This window comes from Tursiops truncatus, chromosome 3 (assembly GCF_011762595.2).
Source record: "Tursiops truncatus isolate mTurTru1 chromosome 3, mTurTru1.mat.Y, whole genome shotgun sequence".
Taxonomy (NCBI): Eukaryota; Metazoa; Chordata; class Mammalia; order Artiodactyla; family Delphinidae; genus Tursiops; species Tursiops truncatus.
Window position 1 is genome coordinate 12,315,216 of NC_047036.1, and position 21,793 is coordinate 12,337,008.

Consider the following 21,793-nt stretch of genomic DNA (forward strand, 5'->3'; position numbering starts at 1 on the left):
ACCCAAAACCTATGGGATGCAGCAAAAGCAGTTCTAAGAGGCAAGTTTATAGCAATACAATCCTAACTTAAGAAACAGGAAACAACTCGAATAAACAACCTAACCTTGCACCTAAAGCAATTAGGGAAAGAAGAACAAAAAAACCCCAAAGTTAGCAGAAGGAAAGAAATCATAAAGATCAGATCAGAAATAAATGAAAAAGAAATGAAGGAAACAATAGCAAAGATCAATAAAACTAAAAGCTGGTTCTTTGAGAAGATAAACAAAATTGATATACCATTAGCCAGACTCATCAAGAAAAAAAGGGAGAAGACTCAAATCAATAGAATTAGAAATGAAAAAGGAGAAGTAACAACTGACACTGCAGAAATACAAAAGATCATAAGAGATTACTACAAGCAACTCTATGCCAATAAAATGGACAACCTGGAAGAAATGGACAAATTCTTAGAAATGCACAACCTGCCAAGACTGAATCAGGAAGAAATAGAAAATATGAACAGACCAATCACAAGCACTGAAATTGAAACTGTGATTAAAAATCTTCCAACAAACAAAAGCCCAGGACCAGATGGCTTCACAGGCGAATTCTATCAAACATTTAGAGAAGAGCTAACACCTATCCTTCTCAAACTCTTCCAAAATATAGCAGAGGGAGGAACACTCCCAAACTCATTCTACGAGACCACCATCACACTGATACCAAAACCAGACAAGGATGTCACAAAGAAAGAAAACTACAGGCCAATATCATTGATGAACATAGATGCAAAAATCCTCAACAAAATACTAGCAAACAGAATCCAACAGCACATTAAAAGGATCAAGTGGGATTTATTCCAGGAATGCAAGGATTCTTCAATATATGCAAATCAATCAATGTGATACACCATATTAACAAACTGAAGGAGAAAAACCTTATGGTCATCTCAATCGATGCAGAGAAAGCTTTTGACAAAATTCAACACCCATTTATGATAAAAACCCTGCAGAAAGTAGGCATAGAGGGAACTTCCCTCAACATAATAAAGGCCATATATGACAAACCCACAGCCAAAATCGTCCTCAATGGTGAAAAACTGAAAGCATTTCCACTAAGATCAGGAACAAGACAAGATTGCCCACTCTCACCACTCTTATTCAACATAGTTTTGGAAGTTTTATCCACAGCAATCAGAGAAGAAAAGGAAATAAAAGGAATCCAAATTAGAAAAGAAGAAGTAAATCTGTCACTGTTTGAGGATGACATGATACTATACATAGAGAATCCTAAAGATGCTACCAGAAAAGTACTAGAGCTAATCAATGAATTTGGTAAAGTAGCAGGATACAAAATTAATGCACAGAAATCTCTGGCATTCCTATACGCTCATGATGAAAAATATGAAAGTGAAATTAAGAAAACACTCCCATTTACCATTGCAACACAGAATAAAATATCTAGGAATAAACCTACCTAAGGAGACAAAAGACCTCTAAGTAGGAATTTATAAGACACTGATGAAAGAAATTAAAGATGATACAAATAGATGGAGAGATATACCATGTTCTTGGATTGGAAGAATGAACATTGTGAAAATGACTCTACTACCCAAAGCAATCTATAGATTCAATGCAATCCCTATCAAACTACCACTGGCATTTTTCACAGAACTAGAACAAAAGATATCACAGTTTGTATGGAAACACAAAAGACCACGAATAGCCAAGGCAATCTTGAGAGCGAAAAATGGAATTGGAGGAATCAGGCTCCCTGATTTCAGACTACACTACAAAGCTTCAGTAATCAAGACAGTATGGTACTGGCACAAAAACAGAAATATAGATAAATGGAACAGGATAGAAAGCCCAGAGATAAACCCATGCACATATGGTCACTTTATCTTCAATAAAGGAGGCAGGAATGTACAGTGGAGAAAGGACAGCCTCTTCAATAAGTGGTGCTGGGAAAACTGGACAGGTACATGTAAAAGTATGAGATTAGAACACTCCCTAACGCCATACACAAAAATAAGCTCAAAATGGATTAAAGACCTAAATGTAAGGCCAGAAACTATCAAACTCTTAGAGGAAAACATAGGCAGAACACTCTATGACATAAATCACAGCAAGATCTTTGTTGACCCACCTCCTAGAGAAATGGAAATAAAAACAAAAATAAACAAATGGGACGTAATGAAACTTTAAAGCTTTTACACAGCAAAGGAAACCATAAACAAGACCAAAAGACAACCCTCACAATGGGAGAAAATATTTGCAAATGAAGCAACCGACAAAGGAATAATCTCCAAAATTTACAAGCAGCTCATGCAGCTCCATAACAAAAAAACAAACAACCCAATCCAAAAATGGGCAGAAGACCTAAATAGACATTTCTCCAAAGAAGATATACAGACAGCCAACAAACACATGAAAGAATGCTCAACATCACTAATCATTAGGGAAATGCAAATCAAAACTACAATGAGATATCATCTCACACCAGTCATAATGGCCATCATCAAAAAATCTAGAAACAATAAATGCTGGAGAGGGTGTGGAGAAAAGGGAACACTCTTGCACTGCTGGTGGGAATGTGACTTGGTACAGCCACTATGGAGAACAGTATGGAGGTTCCTTAAAAAACTAAAAATAGAACTACCATATGACCCAGCAATCCCACTACTGGGCATATACCCTGAGAAAACCATAATTCAAAAAGAGTCATGTACCAAAATGTTCATTGCAGCTCTATTTACAATAGCCAGGAGATGGAAACAACCTAAGTGTCCATCATCGGATGAATGGATAAAGAAGATGTGGCACATATATACAATGGAATAGTACTCAGCCATAAAAGGAAACGAAATTGAGTTATTGGTAGTGAGGTGGATAGACCTAGAGTCTGTCATACAGAGTGAAGTAAGTCAGAAAGAGACAAATACCATATGCTAACCCATATATATGGAATCTAAGAAAAAAAAAAAGTCATGAAGAACCTAGGGGTAAGACAGGAATAAAGACACAGACCTACTAGAGAATGGACTTGAGGATATGGGGAGGGGGAAGGGTAAGCTGTGACAAAGCGAGAGAATGGCATGGACATATATACACTACCAAACGTAAAACAGATAGCTAGTGGGAAGCAGCCGCATAGCACAGGGAGATCAGCTCGGTGCTTTGTGACCACCTAGAGGGGTGGGATAGGGAGGCTGGGAGGGAGGGAGACGCAAGAGGGAAGAGATATGGGAACATATGCATACGTATAACTGATTCACTTTGTTATAAAGTAGAAAATATCACACCATAGTAAAGCAATTATACTCCATTAAAAGAAAATAATAGTCAATAGGAACAGTCATTTGAATTTTAAAAGAATGACTTGGATGGAAGCATGGAAAATGTAGTGAGATGGAGGAGAGACACCAGAGGCAGGGAGATCAATGACAGGGCTTAATGACCAATTGGACACAGGAGGCGAAGAAGAGAGAGGAATTTAATAAAACTGGGACTTTTCTGATAACCTATATAGCATAGCATATTTTGTCATTCACTATCCCTTTACTCTGCTTTATTTTTTCCCCATAGAGCTTGATACTAACACACACACACACACACCCCTGTGTGTTTTAGCTATTGCCCATTTCACCAGTACAATATAAGATTCATAAGGAAGGGGATTTCGCTGTGTTTACTGTTATATCCCCAGTGCCGACCACCAAAAACTACTTATGAAAGGATGAATTAAATGGCTAACTTAAGAGAATAAGTGACTTGCAATATCATTACCTAGGATAGGAAATGTAGAAGGAATGGCAGGGTTGTGAGACTTGTGACAGATTCAGTTTGAGGCATGATGATTTTGAGGTGGAACTTCGAGGTGGAGTATATGGTCTGGAGCTTGATAGGGAAGATGGAGCTACAGGTTGATATTTGGAGGTCATGGGCGCTCGGGTATCAGTAAAAGAACAAATTTCTAACTGAGGAGACGTGATATACTGTGTGTGGATCTCAGAGTTTTGTGTGGCTTCTGGCCTCAGAACTATCATCTTAATTATCTGCCTCTGGTTCACAGAATTTGTAGGTATGCTTTACAGATGTTAAGGCCATTGGGAATGCTGTTCCTGTGGCCACACCTAACACACACCTGCCTGGCTATCCCTGTCTACTCTGTCATTGACTCCAGTTTACTTTGGAGGTGACAACTTATATATACATTTTCAATTCTTTGGACAGTTTTAATATTGTTGGCTGAGCATGTCTGCTTTCTTCCCATAAGCCACTTGAAATAACTGCTCCACTCCCTAAACACAAAACACACACAAACACACACACATGCATGTGATAAACCTAGAAACTAACAATGAATACAACAGGAATAAGTAATTTGAAAACTCATAAAAGAGGTAATGGCAATGAAGATGTTCTACAGTTCAGTATTTAAGACTATTTGGCAGGCAGTCATGATATTCCTTATTATTGAGTGTCAACTACTAGAGGTCATATATTTTTGTTCCTTAAAAGAGCAAGGGCATAATGGCCTGTAATAAGTATAACCCATGTCATCTCCCTTCTCATTTCACAATGTCACTTTAATTAAAAATTACCTGGATGCGATAAGACAGCTCTCAATTTGACTGCCATTCTGCATGTATCTTGAGTCCTCACACTTTTCACAGCAATTTGATGTTTCACATGTTTCATGAGAAAAATAAACTATAGTATAATTTACTCCATTGGTTTTTAAGCAAATCTGAAGGATACAGTGTAGTAACCAGCATTAACAGTTGGATACAGAGTATATCAAACATAATATTTGTTATAGGCTAAGACTCATCTGTCAAGATTCAAATTGGATGAATTATATTATTCAGTTATTAGATACTTTCATTACATTTCATTTAAAATGTAATTATTGCTTCTATGGCTATCAAAATATACTTTCCCAATGACCTTCATTCAGGGTTGTGCTCCTTTCAGGAAATGTTGAGACTTTAGGGTAGCCACCTCTGTACTTAGATAGAACTGTAGTAGTTCTGAATCAGACAGCTCTGACTGTCTTAACTGACTCCTTCCTTCAAAAGACATGGCTTAACTCCTAGACTGTGCCCCCTCCAGCACCACTTTTGCTGCATTTGTCAGACTGGCTGAAGTCTGAGTTAAAGGTCCAGGCTTGGAGTCTCACATGCTGTTTCCCTCCCTAACTTCTGGGTTTGGATGAAATGCTACATCATGCAGAATGGAATCTAGCCTCCTGAGTGGCCACTGAAAGGCTTGATGACACCACACAGTAACGTGGTGAGTTAGCTTTCTGTGGGGGTGAACCTCGACTTACAGGAAATAGGAGATGGGGGTGGGGGGTGGGAAGTCAGGCAGGTAGCATCTTCCTACCATGGAATAGTCTGAGATGGAATTCTTTCTTGCAGCCCTTCTGGAAGAGTCCAATGTGCCAAGTAATGACCAGCCTTTTTTTTTTCTTTTTTTGAAGTTTTGTATGAAGTGGTAGCCAGTCTAGTAACACACTGTATCACTTTTCCTTAGTTATTTTTCCCCTCGCACTCACTGTTTTCAATTTTCACCTCCTGTTATGCACTGAATTGTGTCCCCTGCCCCAGTCCTAAATTCATAGGTTGAAGCCCTATGACCAATGTGACTATATTTAGAGATAGGCCCTTTAGGGAGGTAAGTAAGGTTAAATGAAGTTATAAGGGTGGGTCCCTAATCCAGTAGGGTTGGTGGCCTTTTATGATGAGGAAGGACAGAGCAGCCAAGATAGCAAAATAGAAAGACCCTGAGCTTACTTCCTCTCACAAGCACACAAAAATCACAACTATCTGCAGAAAAATCATCAATGCAAAAGCCCATCAGAAAAGATCTTCTACAATTAAAGACATAAAGAAGGAACCACGGGACTTCCCTGGTGGGGCAGTGGTTAAGAATCCACCTGCCAATGCAGGAGACACAGGTCCAAGCCCTGGTCCAGGAAGATCCCACATGCCGTGGAGCAACTAAGCCCATGCAACACAACTACTGAGCCTGTGCTCTAGAGCCCATGAGCCACAACTACTAAAGCCTGCACACCTAGAACCTGTGCTCCACAACGAGAAGCCACCACAATGAGAGGCCCGCACACTGCAACGAAGAGTAGCCCCTGCTTGCTGTGACTAGAGAAAGCCCACACACAGAAACGAAGACCCAACACAGCCAAAAATAAATAAATAAAAGAAATTTAAAAAAAAATAAAAGAAGGAACCACAACGACACAGGTAGGAGGAGTGGACTCACAATATAATTAAATCTCATTCCCTCTGTGTGGGCAACTCACAAACTGGAGAATAATAATATTGCAGAGGTTCTTCAATGGGAGTGAGAGTTCTGAGCCCCATGTCAAGCTCTCCATGTCAGGTCCAGCACCAGGAAGAGGAGCCCCCAGAGCATTTGGCTTTGAAGGCCAGGGGGGCTTAATTGCAGGAGCCCCACAGGACTAGGGGAAATAGAGACTTCACTCTTAAAGGGGGCATGCAAAATCTCATATGCACTGGGACCCAGGGCTAGGTAATTTGATAGAAGCCTGGGCCAGACCTACCTGCTGGTCTTGGACAGTTTTCTAGAGAGGCAGGGAGCAGCTATGGCTCACCCTGGAGACATAGACACTGGTGGAAGACATACTGGGGGATATTCAAACACCTGAACACTGATGTTGGTGGCTAACATCTTGGTTCATTAATGCCAAGACCTGGCCCCACCCAACAGCCTATAGGCACAAGTGCTGGGGACACCTCAGGCCAAATAACTAACTGGGTGGGGACACAGCACTAACCATCAGCAGATAGGCTGCCTAAAGACTTCCTGAGCCCACAGCCATCTCTAGAAATACCCTTAGACATGACCCTGCCCATCAGTGGGCCAAGATCCAACTCCACCCACCAGTGGGCAGGCATCGGCCTTCCTACCAGCAAGCCTGCACTAGCCTCTAGACCAGCTTCACTCAGAGGGCAGACACCAGAAGCAGAAAACTATGATCCTGCAGACTGAGCCTACCAGCAGCAAGCGAGAGCCTACCCTGGAACCAGCTGAACACTGGCCCTGCCCATTAGCAGGTCAGTGCAATCTTTGGAACATCCTGGACCCCATACACAGCTGTGTCAGGAACTTTCCCCCTCCCAACAATCTGAAACAAGCTCTGGGATCCCCAGGCCTGCAGCCAGACTCCAGGAGCCAGATCTGCCTGCAAGTAGTTTGGCACTAACTGCAGGATCTGGCTTCACCTGCAAGTGGGTGAGCAACCACCCCAGTCTTTTGGACCCTGACTCTGCCCACCACTGAGCAAACACTAGCTCTGGGACCCCCTAGGGTTCTGCAACCAGCTGCCTTGTAACCAGGCACCACTAAACAGCAGCCAACAGCATCCACAGAAGGCAGGGCCTGGCAACCAACTGGACTAGGGGCCAACCAAACCTACCAGCCCGCCCACAGAGTCAGCCTAACACAACAGAAGGACCCATGCAGCCCTCTTAGGGGGAACCACCAAGCATATAGCTTGGGTAATGAGATGGGAGTGCACTGCTGGGATGCATAGGACATCTCCTATAAAAGGCCACTTCTCCAAGGTTGAGAAACGTGACTAACCTACCACATACATAAAATACAAATAGCAACTTAGAAAAAATGAGGTGACAGAGAAATATGTTTCAGACAAAGGAATAAGATAAAACCTCAGAAGAAGAACCAAGTGAAGTGGAGATAGGCAATCTACCCGAGAAAGAGTTCAGAGTAATGGGCCCACAAAGCCTACATAGGGAGCACTCCTAGAGCATATAGCTCTGGTGACCAGAGAGGAGTGCACTGCTGAAATGCATAGGACATCTCCTAAAAATGTCCACTCATCAAAGACTGGGAAAAGTAACCAACCTACCAGAAATAAAAACAGAGAATTAAGCAAAATGAGGCAACAGAGAAATATGTTCCAAACAAAGGAATAAGATAAAACACCAGAAGAAGAATTAAGAGAAATGGAGCTAGGTAATCAACACAATAAAAAGTTCAAAAGTACTGATCATAAAGATGTTCGAGGGACTTCCCTGGTGGTCCAGTGGTTAAAACTCCACACTTCCACTGCAGAGTGCACAGGTTCGATCCCTAGTCGGGGAACTAAGATCCCACATGCCACATGGGATAGGCAAAAAAAAAAAAAAGAAAAAAAGAAAGATGCTCAAAGAACTTGGGAGAAGAATAAACAAATATAGTGAGAAGTTTAACAAAAAGGAAAAATAAAGAAAGATGAAATGGAGCTTAAGAATACAATAAGTGAGGGCTTCCCTGGTGGCGCAGTGGTTGAGAGTCCGCCTGCCGATGCAGGGGACACGGGTTCATGCCCCGGGCTGGGACGATCCCACATTCCGTGGAGTGGCTGGGCCCGTGAGCCATGGCTGCTGAGCCTGTGCGTCCGGAGCCTGTGCTCCGCAACGGGAGAGGCCACAACAGTGAGAGGCCCGTGTACTGCACACACACACACACACACACTCACAAAAAAAAAAGAATACAATAAGTGAAATAAAAAATACACTAGAAAGAATAAAAGTAGATTAGATGATACAGAGGAATGGATCAAACTAAAAAAGAGAGTAGTTGAAATCACTTGAACTGAACAGAAAAAAAGACAAATGAGTAAAAAGAGATGAGGACAGCTTAAGAGACCTCTGGTACAACATCAGGCATACTAACATTCACATTATAGGGGTCCCAGAAGAAGGAGAGAGAAAGGGGCAGATAACATATTTGAAGACATAACAGCTGAAAACTTCCCTAACCTGGGAAAGGAAACAGACGTTTGGGTCCAGAAATCACAGAGTCCCAAACAGGATCAACTGAAAGAGGACCATACTAAGATATGGTAATTAAATGGCAGAAATGTAATTAAAATGGCAGAAATTAAAGAGAGAATATTAAAAATAGCAAGAGAAAAACAACAAATTACATACAAGGGAACTCCCCTAAGAGTATCAACTGACTTTTCAGCAGAAACTCTGCAGGCCAGAAGGGAGTGATATGATATATTTAAAGTGATGAAACAAAAAACCTATGACCAAGAATACTCTACCCCTCAAGGCTATCATTCAGATTTGAAAGAGAGATCAAAAGTTTTACAGACAAGCAAAAGCTAAAAGAGTTCATCACCTTGAAACAGCCTTACAAAAAATGTTAAAGGGACTTCTCTAAGCAGGAAAGAAAAGGCCACAACTAGAAACATGAAAATTATGAAAGGAAAAATCTCATTGGTAATGGCAAATATACAGTAGTGGTAGTAAATCAATTACTTATGAAGCTAGTAGGAACGTTAAAAGACAAAGTAGTAAAATCGTCTATATCCACAATAAGTAGTTAAGGAATACACAAAACAAAAGGATGTAAAACATGATGTCAAAAACAGTAAACATGAGGACTGGGAGTAAAAATCCCAGGTTTTAAAAATGTGTTTGAACTTGAGAGACTGGCAACTTAAAACAATCAGGTAGATATATAGATTGCTATCTATAAACCTCATGGTAACCACAAATCAAAAATCTATAATAATACACACACCAAAAAAAGGGAAAGAAATCCAAACATAACTCTAAAGATAGTCATCAAATCACAAGGAAAGAGAGCAAAAGAAGAAGAAAGGAACAAAAAAGAATTACAAAAATAACCCCCATACAATTAACAAAATTGCAATAAGTACATACCTATCAATAATCACTTTACATGTAAATGGACTAAATGCTCCAGTCAAAAGACAGAGTGGCTGAACAGATACAAAACAAGACGCAAATATATGTTCTCTACAAGAGATCTAAAGACACACACGAACTGAAAGTGAGGGAATGAAAAAAGCTATTTCATGCAAATGGAAACAAAAAGGAAGCCAGGGTGTAGCAATACTTAGACAAAATAGATCGTAAAAAGAGACAAAGAAGGGCATTACAGAATGATAAAAGGATCAATCCAAAAAGAAAATATGATAATTTAAAATATATATGCACCCAACATAAGAGTACCTAAATACATAAACCAAATATGACCACCTAAATACATAAACCAAATATTAACAGATATAAAAAGAGAAATTGACAAATAACACAGTAATAGTGGGGGAATTTAAAACCCTGCTTACATCAATGGACAGATCATCTAGATAGAAAATCAAAAAGGAAACACTGACCTAAAACAGCACATTAGACCAAGTGAACAAGTATACATAGAACATTCCATCCAAAAGCAGCAGAATACACATTCTTTTCAAGTGACCATGTAATGTTCTCCAGGATAGGTCATATTGTAAGGCACAAAACAAGTCTAAGTTTAAAAAGATTGACATCCTATCAAGCAACTTTTCTGACCACAACACTGTGAGACTAGAAATCAACTACAAGAAAAAAGACTGCAAAAGACATAAACATGTGGAGGCTAAATAATACACTACTAAACAACCAACTTGTCACTGAAGAAACTGAAGATGACACAACCTGATGGAAAGATATATCATGCTCATGGACTGGGAGAATTAATATTGTTAAAAATGACCATACTACCCAAGGAAATCTACAGATTCAATGCAATCGCTATCAAAATACTAATGGCATTTTTCACAGAACTAGAACAAATAATTTTAAAATTTGTCTGGAAACACAAAAGACTCCAAATAGCCAAAACAATATTGAGAAAGAAGAACAAAGCTGGAGAGATCACAATCCCTGATTTCAAACTATACTACAAAGCTACAGTAATCCAAACAGCATGATACTGGCACAAAAACAGACATATAGATTAGTGGAAAAGAAAAGACAGCCCAGAAATAAACCCACAGTTATATGGGCAATTAACCTAAAACAAAGGAGGAAAGAATATACAATGGGGAAAAGACAGTCTCTTCAATAAATGGTGTTGGGAAAACTGGTCAGTTACATGCAAAAGAAGCAAACTGGACAACTCACACCACGCACAAAAGTAAACTCAAATGCATTAAAGATATAAATGTAAGACCTGTAACCATACAACTTCTAAAAGAAAACATAAGAAGTATACTCTTTGACATTGGTCTTAGTAATATTTTTTTTTGAATATGTCTCCACAGGCAAGGGAAACAAAAGCAAAAATAAACAAATGGGACTACATCAAATTAAAAAATCTGCACATAGGAAACTATCAACTAAATGAAAAAGCTGCCTACTAAATGGGAGAAGATATTTGCAAATGACATACAGGTGAGTACAGGCATACCTCGGAGATACTGCTGGTTTGGTTCCAGACTATTGCATTAAAGCAAATGGGGCAATAAGGCAAGCCACACGAATTTTTTGGTTTCCAGTACATATAAACATTATGTTCACACTATGCTGCAGCCTATTAAGTGTGCAATAGCATTATGTCTAAGAAAACAATGCACATACCTTAATTAAACTAATGCTGCTGGAAAAACGGCACCAATAGACTTGCTCAACGCAGGTTTGTCACAAGCCTTCAATTTGTAAACAATGCAGTATCTGCGAAGTGCAGTAAAACAACATATTCTGTATTGGCCCAGAGTATAAGAGCCCTGTGAGAGCTGGAAAAAGGGGGTGCTTATGGGGGCAGAGGGGGTATGGTTTTGGATTGGTTAGCTTGCACATGAGAGGTATATTCACAAGGGAGGAGCTTGTTATCTCTAGGAATCAGCTAGTCCTCAAAGGAGCAGTCTCCCCTGTGCTAGCAAGGTCCCAGGTGCCAGAGCTTTAAGAAGACAGAAAGTAAGGAAACATAGTCAATACAGGTCCTTAATAGTTTTCAAGAGTGTAGAGATGTTCAGAGACCAAAGAGTTTGAGGGCTTCTTGGCTCGGTAATGCACAGTAAAAAAAAAAAAAAAAAGGTGCTCCAAATCTCAACGTCTTACAGCAAAGAGGGTTGTTCGTTGCTCAGGTGAAGTATTCACACTTCTGATAGGTGGCATACAGTCATCTCTGGGGATCCTTGGGGGATTTGTTTCAGGACCCCCAAAGGATATCAAACTCTACGGGTGCTCAAGTCCCTTGTATTAAATGGTGTGGTACAGTCGGCCTTCTGTAACCAAGGATACAGAACCCACAGATACAGAGGGCCTCCTATACAAAGAATATCAGAACATTAAAAAAAAGTCATAATTTCAGAACAAAAGAAAATCATTTAAATTGAATTACTTTAGCTTAATGAGAAACTCACTATATTATCCTTATTTGCTCAAGTATTTATCATGAATTAGTGAGATTTCCTCACTACTTAGGAAGAGTTCAGGGACTGGTGCTTGGAAATTTCTGAAATCTAGGACAATTGTAGATGGAAGTGACATGAAGGTGAGGAAAGACCTTACCTTGTTTATACGCTGAAAGGACCCAGCAGAGAGGGCGAAGATTGAACATACTGGAAAAAGAGACACCTGAGAGAACTCCTGGAGGAGGTGAAAGAGCAAAGGAGGGAGTGGTCTGAAATAGGATAGCGAGAGAGAAACCTCTCTTTCGAAAATTGGTTGGATAGGAGAGGGTGCTCCTGACGATAAGTTGAGGGAAGGAGAGAAGCTGAGAGAGTCCACCCCTAATGGCACTGATATTCTCTATGAATCACAGGCAAGTTTACTGCTGAAGGTGAGCAGGGCAGGGGGTGTTGAAGGTTTAGGCCTATTGCAGGGATTGGTGAAGGGAGCCCACGGAGCACAAACAACAGGAAATGCAGCAGAACCGAAGGCCCAGCTGAGTTCAAACCTTAAATAGTAAGAGCATGAAACACATGGTAGCCTGCCTTTCCTAACTCAGCTTCTTAGCCCCGGCATTGAACCGAGATGGGGTTGGGGTGAGTGCAGGGAACTGATGTTTACTGAAAGGCTGTGTAGGGTGATGGTTAAGAGCACGGCCTTTGAAGTCAGCTGGCCTGAGTAAAAATCCTGTCACTTTCCTATTCAGTAAAATGGAGCCAATAATAGTCTTGTGGTGCTTTATGTGGGTAACAGTGGTTTTGTGGAGTTGTTTTGAGGGCTAAATGACTAAATATATGCTGTGGATTTTCTTTCCACATCCTTGCTTCTGGGGCTTAAGGGACCCACCTAGGTTTCAGGGTTTCACGATTAGGTGAATATAGGACTCTTGAAAAGGGACTGTTGTGCTGCACCCCGCAGGCCTGTGAGCCCAATATTTGCCCAGCTTGAAGACCGTAGAAGGACCCCAGAATCAGTGACAGAGACGTCAGTGGTGTTAACGGATAGGAGGGTCTTACCTGTGTGAAGCGAGGTCCGGGCGTCACTCCCCCCACCCTGTGGAGCAGACAGCGGCGTCTTCACTACCTCGGCGAGAGGGAGGGTACCAGCTGCAAGGGGAAGTGACGTCAGGTTGGCTCATCGGTTACCAGGGAAACCAGCAGAGGAGCATGCCCCTCCCCACCCCTTTGATGAGCTAGCAAGGTGCGGATGTTCTGATCTAATGAGCAATCACTAGTCAGGGCCCGGGGCGAGTACATAGCCGTTTTTTGAGGAGGGAAGGTCGGTCAGGTGAGTAGGATGCAGGTGAGGCAGGGACTGGTCAGTCAGGGGATGCACAGAGAGCAAGGGAACAGCCATCGCGGGGGGCCTGACCATACAGGGACAATGCAGCCCCTCTGCCCCCCCTGTTTCCTCTGAGGTTCCTCCTCCGTGGTCTTCATGATCCTTTCTGGTTGTGGTGGGAAACAGAAGGCAGGTATACCTGGGTCTCCCCTGTTTTGTTTCCAAAGGGCCTAATCTCTAGGCCCTACTTTCTTCAGGCCTTTAGTTTTATATCTCAGTTACCTGTTTTAGAAGTAAACTACACCCTGCCTCTTATTTGCGTTTCACTCTCATAATCCTAGTCCACCTATTCATCCACTTGCCCTCCACAGAAGTACCTCTGGATCGCAGGGAGAGGTCACATATGTGGAAGAGGCAAAAGATAAAAGTATAAAAATATGTTTTAGAAAATCTCTTCTTACCTACTAACTCTCTTACTTCTCCTGTGGGTAGATGTTTTCATCCCCCTAAAATACCCCGCGCTGGTGCTCAGAGGGACCCGTAGTGTACGTGGGCAGGGTAACTTACACAGCTCGTCACTGTGTAAAAGCTGGTAATAAACAATTCTACGCCTGTGCTCTTCCACCTGGCGCTCTGCGCTGCCTCAAACAGAGGGCTGCACTGGTCCCGTGGGGGCCTGAGGGCTGGAGCATCGGAGGACTGGGGAGAGGGAGTCGCAGGTGCTGGTGAGAGAGTACAGAGCTTAGGCAAGAAGAGAAGGAGGGGCTCTGTGCTCAGAGAAGCGGGGGCTGGCGAACAGGGAGAGAAGGAAGCCGTGGAGGAGCTGGAATCGCAATGAGGGGATGAGCAAGTGGGGAGGGGAGAGGAGGGACGACTTCTGCAACAATGGGACGTGAAGCTGATGATTTTAAGGGGTTCACTTCCAGATGATGACGAGTAGCCACAGGACTACTGAAGAGAAGCTGAGCACCACTGGGGTGGGGGACACTAAGAAGCATGAGTTTCAGCCGTTTGAGTGAAAGTGGAAAAATAGATCTGTTGTGAGAGTCCTTTACAGATGCTTGAGGAGTGAGCTTGTGGTTGAAAACAGAGTAGGCAGGGGCCAGGGTAGCAGAGGCCCGGAGCTGGTGCAAAGGCAGGAGCCTCCCAGGAAGAAGGGCTGCAGAGGTAGAAAGAACCTTGTTTTTTAATTGTAGCACGTGGGGCTTCCCTGGTGGCGCAGTGGTTGAGAGCCCGCCTGCCGATGCAGGGTACACGGGTTTGTGCCCCGGTCCGGGAAAATCCCACATGCCGCGGAGCGGCTGCGCCCGTGAGCCATGGCCGCTGAGCCTGCGTGTCCGGAGCCTGTGCTCCGCAACGGGAGAGGCCACAACAGTGAGAGGCCCGCGTACCAAAAAAAAAAAAAAAAAAAAATTGTAGCACGTGGCAGTTCTCATACACGACTCTGTATGGTCCTCCCAGCAATTCTGTGAGATGCATACAGGGCAGGAAACAGACTTTCTCCGCAAAAACCTGCTAAGCATCAGCACTGGGACTCAGACCAAGCCTCCTGACTTGACCCACGCTGTCTGTAGTTTCCCACGAGAGTCTTGATCCTCTGCGTACTATTCACAGTAGGAGAGCAACCTCTTAGAGAGAAAACTTATAGACTCTACACAGAAATGAAAGAACTTTTCTTCACCCTAGAGTCTGTGTTAAAAATCTTCAGGCTGTAAATTGTGAGAGAGCTGTTGGACTGTCAGGAATTGGTGCAGGTGAGGTTCTTATGGTGCCATCTAGTGTCCGTGATTGGACTTACAAAACTTTGGCTATAAGTATTCTGAAAACTAATTTATTTAAGGAAATAACAAGTAACTGATTAATTTTGCAAAAGAATAGACATTAAAACACCTAATATTTTCCTCTCCCTGCCGGGAAGATTTATTAACCTGGCCTCTTGATCACCCTGAGAGCTAGACCAATGCAGTGAATTACTTCATTGCATAACACAGAAATTATGACCTAATGAAGTCCAAGGTTACCTTATTTTCTTTTCACAATACCAGTTGATCCAAGACCTTAAAGATCATGAAGCTTGGTGCTACAAGTGTCTGAGGCATTCAGGTCTTCATTCAGTAGAATGATGTATACAGCAGTGCTTCATAAACTGTAAAATGTTAAGCAAAAGTATTATATAGAGCTATTATTTCACACATACGATTCCATACCCTTGACACACCTCCCTTCTAAGCTTCATATTTATAAGAGTTGCCATCTAGACTTTACATCTGAAGAAGCTGAGGCTCAGATATGTTATATGACTTGCCCAAGGTCATAGAGCTAGTTTTCTCTTTGCTATACTACATTGCCACTATGACACTGATATAAGGAATTAATATGAGTTTATTCAGCAGAAATTTATTAATGCTCACTAGTGCCATCCGTTGGGTTAGGAACAAGGTATATAAAGATTTATGAGTGTTGGGAACTGAATGTTTGTGTCCAACTAAAATTCATAAGTTGAAACCCTAGCCCCTAATGTGACACATTTGGAGGTAGGGTCTTTGTGGAAGTAAAGTTAAATGAGGTCATAAGGGTAGGGTCCTGATCCAATAGGATTATGTCCTTAAGGATAGGAAGAGAGACCAGATCCAGATCTTGCTTTCTCTTGGCAGGCATATGCAGCAAGAAGGCAGCTGTCTGCAAGCCAGGAACAGAACCCGACCATGCTGGCACACTGATCTCACTTTCAGCTCCAGAACTGGGAGAAAATTAATTTCTGTTGTTTAAACCACCCAGTGTATGGTATTTTGTTATGGCAGCCCAGCCCAAGCCAACTAAAACAATGAAGATCTACTCCCCCTAAGCTGCTTCCAGCTTTGTTAGGGAAGTCAGCTGTCAGATAAATCACAACCCAACTTGCTGAGATAGATGTATGGACACCTCATATTTCTAAATGATTGCCTTAGAAGGAATCCTGATGAGACTAGTGGTGACAGGCTACCACAGATGTCAGACAGCTCTAAACTCAAATACATTTAAGAGATGACCTTTTACTTAGAGGTACCTTGTCATTAATAAACATGGACTTTCTCTCAGAACCCCGTGTGCCCTCTTTGCGTAGGAGATGGAATGGAGTTGCAGAGCTTGTGACTGAATGTGGCTTTGGGTTCTGGTTCAAGAACAGAACTTGTGGTCCTCAGCTGCTACATCTATAAAATGAGACAGTTTTGACTAGCTGCCATCTGAGGCAGTCATCTGAATATTTTTGCTCACTTTGTCCCTAAAAGAGTTTTGAAAAACTGTGAAACTGTTTCAAAATATTATAAAATTTGAAAGTTGACATCTAAAATTTTCCATTAGAAATGTAGTTTTAAAGAATGTAATTTCCATTATACTATAAATACTGACATTTTAAAATAAAATCATCACATGACTCTTATGTTTCCAGTACCATCAAAATAACATATTTATTAGAAAGTCACTATCATTCATAAAAAAGACTGCATTTCACATCATTCCTTTTTCTCAATGAAATATTATTTTCATTCCATTCTCCATTCCCAGAATTTTATGTAATGCGGTATATTTTTATGTTTGAAAGTCTTTTAAAATTAAAAATTAAAATTACCTGAAAGTTTTATTATAATTATCAGTAGTTAAAATTTGAAACAATATATTATAAATTTTGATAATAATTACACATAAGTAGTAAAATTTTATTGGATACATCTCTCAAAATCTATTGATGAATGTTATTTATTGTTAGAGATAGAATTTAATCTAGTTTCAATTTCTATTTTGGGGTTTTATAGATATAAGCACTCAGAGACACTGTTCTCATAAATAGATGAGAATAGTTTTATTATAGTAAAGTCCTTCAATTATTTCAACTTCTGAATTGCATGCCAAAAGTATCATAGTAATCTCTCATTAAATGTTATTTTAAATCATCAACTTTAGGTTCTCCATCAAATTTGTTGAAAGCAAAGAATTAGAAACCCCCTGAATTACAAAAGGATTGATTATCCAGTCTTTACAGTCAATCTGGGACTACTATAGGACAATCATCTCACTTATAAATACTAATTTTAAGGAAGAGTGCTAAGTAAGGCAGAGAGCAATGAGCAATGAGCATGTCACCTGGATGACCTAAGATGCTACCAATGTTTCTTACCTATACTCTGCTTGGTTCTCTCAACTCTCTCACTCAGGAGCAATGCTTTCTTTGAGTAAAATTATCAACACTCTTATAACCACACTCTACATTATATCTGAATGAACATATTGGGCAAACTGTTCCACTGAATACCAAAATACCCACTCTTAAAGAGAAGAAAAGGAAAGACACAAAGCCTGAATGCAAATTTTTGATGCCTTATATGGGAGACTTCTCCGAAAGCAGAAGTGCTATCCAATAGAAATATAATGTGAGCTATATATGTAATTTAAAATTTGTTTAAAAAGCAAAAAGAATCAGGTGAAATTAAAGTTATATGTAATGCAATATTTCCAAATATAATTATTTCAACATTCAGTCAATATAAAAAGTTAAAAATGAGGTAGTTGTACATTTTTTTTTTTTTTTGGTACTATTCCTTGTAGTATTTTATACAAGCAGCAAATCTTAATTCATACCAGCTACATTTCAGGTGCCCAGTATCCACATGTGACTAGTGACTATTGTATTGGACAACACAGCCCTTGAGATACACACTGTAGTAAGATTTGGGATGGATAAGAGAGCAATCTTTTGTTTTTGTAAAGTAAGAATATGGTGAACGTAAGAGAAGTGGTCAGAAAGGAAAATAGTCCTATCCATGCCCTCGTACAGCTGTGAAAGGTATCTTTCACCCCAGGGCCTATGCTGCACAGCTGTATGAAGTGGCCCTGGTGTACCTCAAGAGATAGAGGTACCCCACTTTGAAGATCATTATTTTAAGATGAATTCTAGCTGCCAGGGTCTTTGGAAAATAATGCAATGATAATGAAATTATGCAGCCTTATCTTCTGGAGAAGACCTAGTCAACTATCCTCTAAAATTCTGGAGCAAGTAAAAAATCATGAGACAATGATTAGCAAAGGATCCAGAAAGCCCTTGTTACTTTGTCAGCAATATCTTGGTATGACTTTTTTAAGGTATGGTTGACAACCTACCTTATTGCAAGCAGAGAGTTTTTGGTAATAGTAGGGTGATGTTTTCCCCTCTGACTTTGATGGAGATACGATGAGGTTATAGGAAAATCATCAACCTAACATCAGATTACTCTAGGAGGTGAAGATTTCCTATGTTAGGGCACAGAAATGACTAAGAATCTCTTCCTTACCTTTATTTTCTTAGGAAACTTCTACAGTTTGTCCCCCTAGCTCTTTCTAAATTCCAGTGTACAGTATGAATGTTGGGCTTCCTTTCCAAAGGAACCCAGATGCTTGTCCTGAAAGGTAAGTATAAAGAAGTACTCTATGATACTGTCTTAGTTGGCTTGGGCTGCCATGACAAAATACCATAGACTGGGTGGCTTAAACAACAGAAATTTATTTTCTCACAGTTCCAGAGGTTGGGAAGTATAAGATCAAGGTGCTAGCTGATTTGGTTTCTGGTGAGAGCTTTCTTCCTGGCTTTCAGATGGCTGCCTTCTGTGTCCTCCATGGTAGAGAGAGAAGTCTGGTGTCTCTTCTTTTTCTTTTAAGGACACCAACCCTGTCAGATTAGGGCCCCACCCATATGACCTCATTTCACCTTCATCACCTCCTCACAGGTCCTATCTCTAAATGTCTTAGTGAATTCAAGCTGCTGTAACAAACTACCATACACTGGATGGCTTAAACAACAGAAATTTATTTCTTACAGTTCTGGAGACTGGAAGTTCAAGAGCAGGGTGCCAGTATGGTTGCGTTCTGGTAAGGAAAGTTTTCTGATTTGTAGACTGCTAACTTCTCCTTATATCTGCACCTGGCAGAGAGCAGAGAGGAAGAGCAAACTTTCTTGTGACTCTTTTTAAAAAAATTAATAAATGTATTTTTGGTATTTATAATTTTTTACTGAAATATAATCAAATTACAATGTTTCAGGTGTACAGCAGTGATTCAGTTATATATATATATATATATATATATATATATATACACACACACACATATATATTCTTTTCCATTATAGGTTACTATAAGATATTGCATATAGTTCCCTGTGCTATACAGTAGGTCCTTGTTGTTTATGTATTCTACATATAGTAGCGTGTATCTTTTTATCCCAAATTCCTAATTTATCCATCCCTCCTGCTTTCCCCTTTGGTAAGTGTAAGTCTGTTCTCTGTGTCTGTGAATCCATTTCTGTTTTGTAAATAAGTTCATTTGTATCATTTTTTAGATTCCATATATAAATGATATATGATATTTGTCTTTCTCTCTCTGACTTACTTCACCTAGTATGATAATCTCTAGGTCCATCTGTGTTGCTACAAATGGCATTATTTCATTCTTTTTTATGGCTGAGTAGTATTCCACTGTATAAATATACTATCTCTTCTTCATCCATTCATCTGTCATTGGGCATTTAGGTTGCTTCCATGTCTTGGCTATTGTAAATAGTGCTGCTACGAACATTGGGGTGAATGTATTTTTTTGAGTTAGAGTTTTCATCTTTTCCAGATATATGCCCAGGAGTGGGATTGCTGGATCACATGGTAACTCTATTTTTAGTTTTTAAGGAACTTTCATACTGTTCTCCACAGTGGCTGCAGCAATTTACATTCCTACCAACAGTGCACAAGGGTTCCCTTTTGTCCACACCCTCTCCAGCATTTATTATTTGTAGACTTTTTGATGATGGCCATTCTGACTGGTGTGAGGTAATACCTCACTGCAGTTTTGATTTGCATTCCTCTAATTATTAGTGATGCTGAGCATCTTTTCACGTGCCTATAAATGTATGTCTTCTTTGGAGAAATGGCCAGCTGTATGTGTTCTTTGGAGAAATGTCTGTTTAGGTCTTCTTCCCATTTTTTAAATTAGATTTATTTATTTTTATTTATTTAGTTTTGGCTGTGTTGGGTCTTCATTGCCGTGTGTGGGCTTTCTCTAGTTGAGGTGAGTGGGGGCTACTCTTCATTGCGGTGCATGTGCTTCTCATTGTGGTGGCTTCTCTTGTTGCAGAGCACGGGCTCTAGGTGTGCAGGCTTCAGTATTTGTGGCACTCAGGCTCAGTAGTTGTGGCTCGCAGGCTCTAGAGTGCAGGTTCAGTAGTTGTGGTACACGGGCTTAGTTGCTCCACAGCATGTGGGATCTTCCTGGACCAGGGCTTGAACCCATGTCCCCTGCACTGGCAGGCTGATTTTTAACCACTGAGTCACCAGGGAAGTCCCTTCTGCCCATTTTTTGATTGGGTTGTTTGTTTTTTGATATTGAGCTGTATGAGCTGTTTGTATATTTTGGAGATCAATTGCTTGTTGGTTGCATTGTTTGCAAATATTTTCTCCCAGTCTGTAGGTTGTCTTTTCATTTTGTTTATGATTTCCTTTGCTGTGAAAAAGCTTTTAAGTTTAATTAGGTCCCATTTGTTTATTTTTGGTTTTGTTTCCATTACTCTAGGAGATAGACCCAAAAAAATATTGCTACGATTTATGTCAAAGAGTGTTATGTGTATATTTTCCTCTAGCAGTTACTGTACTCCAAAAACTATATGATGAAGATGACACAAACAGATGGAAAGATATACCGTGTTCTTGGATTGGAAGAATCAAAATTGTTGAAATGACCATACTACCCAAAGTAATCTATAGATTCCATGCAGACCCTATCAAATTACCAATGGTGTGTTTTTGTTTTTCTGTTTTTTGTTTTTTGTTTGTGGTATGCGGGCCCCTCACTGTTGTGGCCTCTCCCATTGCAGAGCACAGGCTCCGGACACGCAGGCTCAGCAGCCATGGCTCACAGGCCCAGCTGCTCTGCGGCATGTGGGATCTTCCTGGACTGGGGCACGAACCCGTGTCCCCTGCATCGGCAGGCAGACTCCCAACCACTGCGCCACCAGGGAAGCCCACCAATGGCGTTTTTCACAGAACTGGAACAAAAAATTTTTAATTGTGTGTGGAAACAGAGAAGAAACTAAATAGCCAAAACGATCTTGAGAAAGAACAGAGCTGGAGGAATCATGTGCCCTGACTTCAGACTATACTACAAAGCTACAGTAATCAAAACAGTATGGTACCAAAAAACAGACACATAAATCAATGGAACAGGATAGAAAGCCCAGAAATAAACCCATGCACTTATGGTCAATTAATCTATGACAACAGAGGCAAGAATATACA

The 21,793-nt window shown here is 40.7% G+C and overlaps 1 long non-coding RNA gene across 16 annotated transcripts in view; it reads right to left on the bottom strand.

Annotated features, from left to right (window-relative positions):
- Positions 1-21,793, bottom strand: part of LOC117311563 (uncharacterized) — a 72,652-nt gene that overhangs the window by 43,762 nt on the left and 7,097 nt on the right. For 12 of the 16 annotated variants that reach the window (XR_012330632.1, XR_012330633.1, XR_004525751.2 and 9 more), the window contains 4 exons: positions 19,331-19,434; positions 15,524-15,648; positions 13,238-13,327; positions 11,409-11,501 (listed from right to left, as the gene is read on the bottom strand). This is a non-coding gene — a long non-coding RNA (uncharacterized lncRNA). The remainder of the gene's footprint in view (positions 1-11,408; positions 11,502-13,237; positions 13,328-15,523; positions 15,649-19,330; positions 19,435-21,793) is intronic. The other 4 variants (XR_004525752.2, XR_004525753.2, XR_004525754.2 and 1 more) reach the window with 2 other exon arrangements.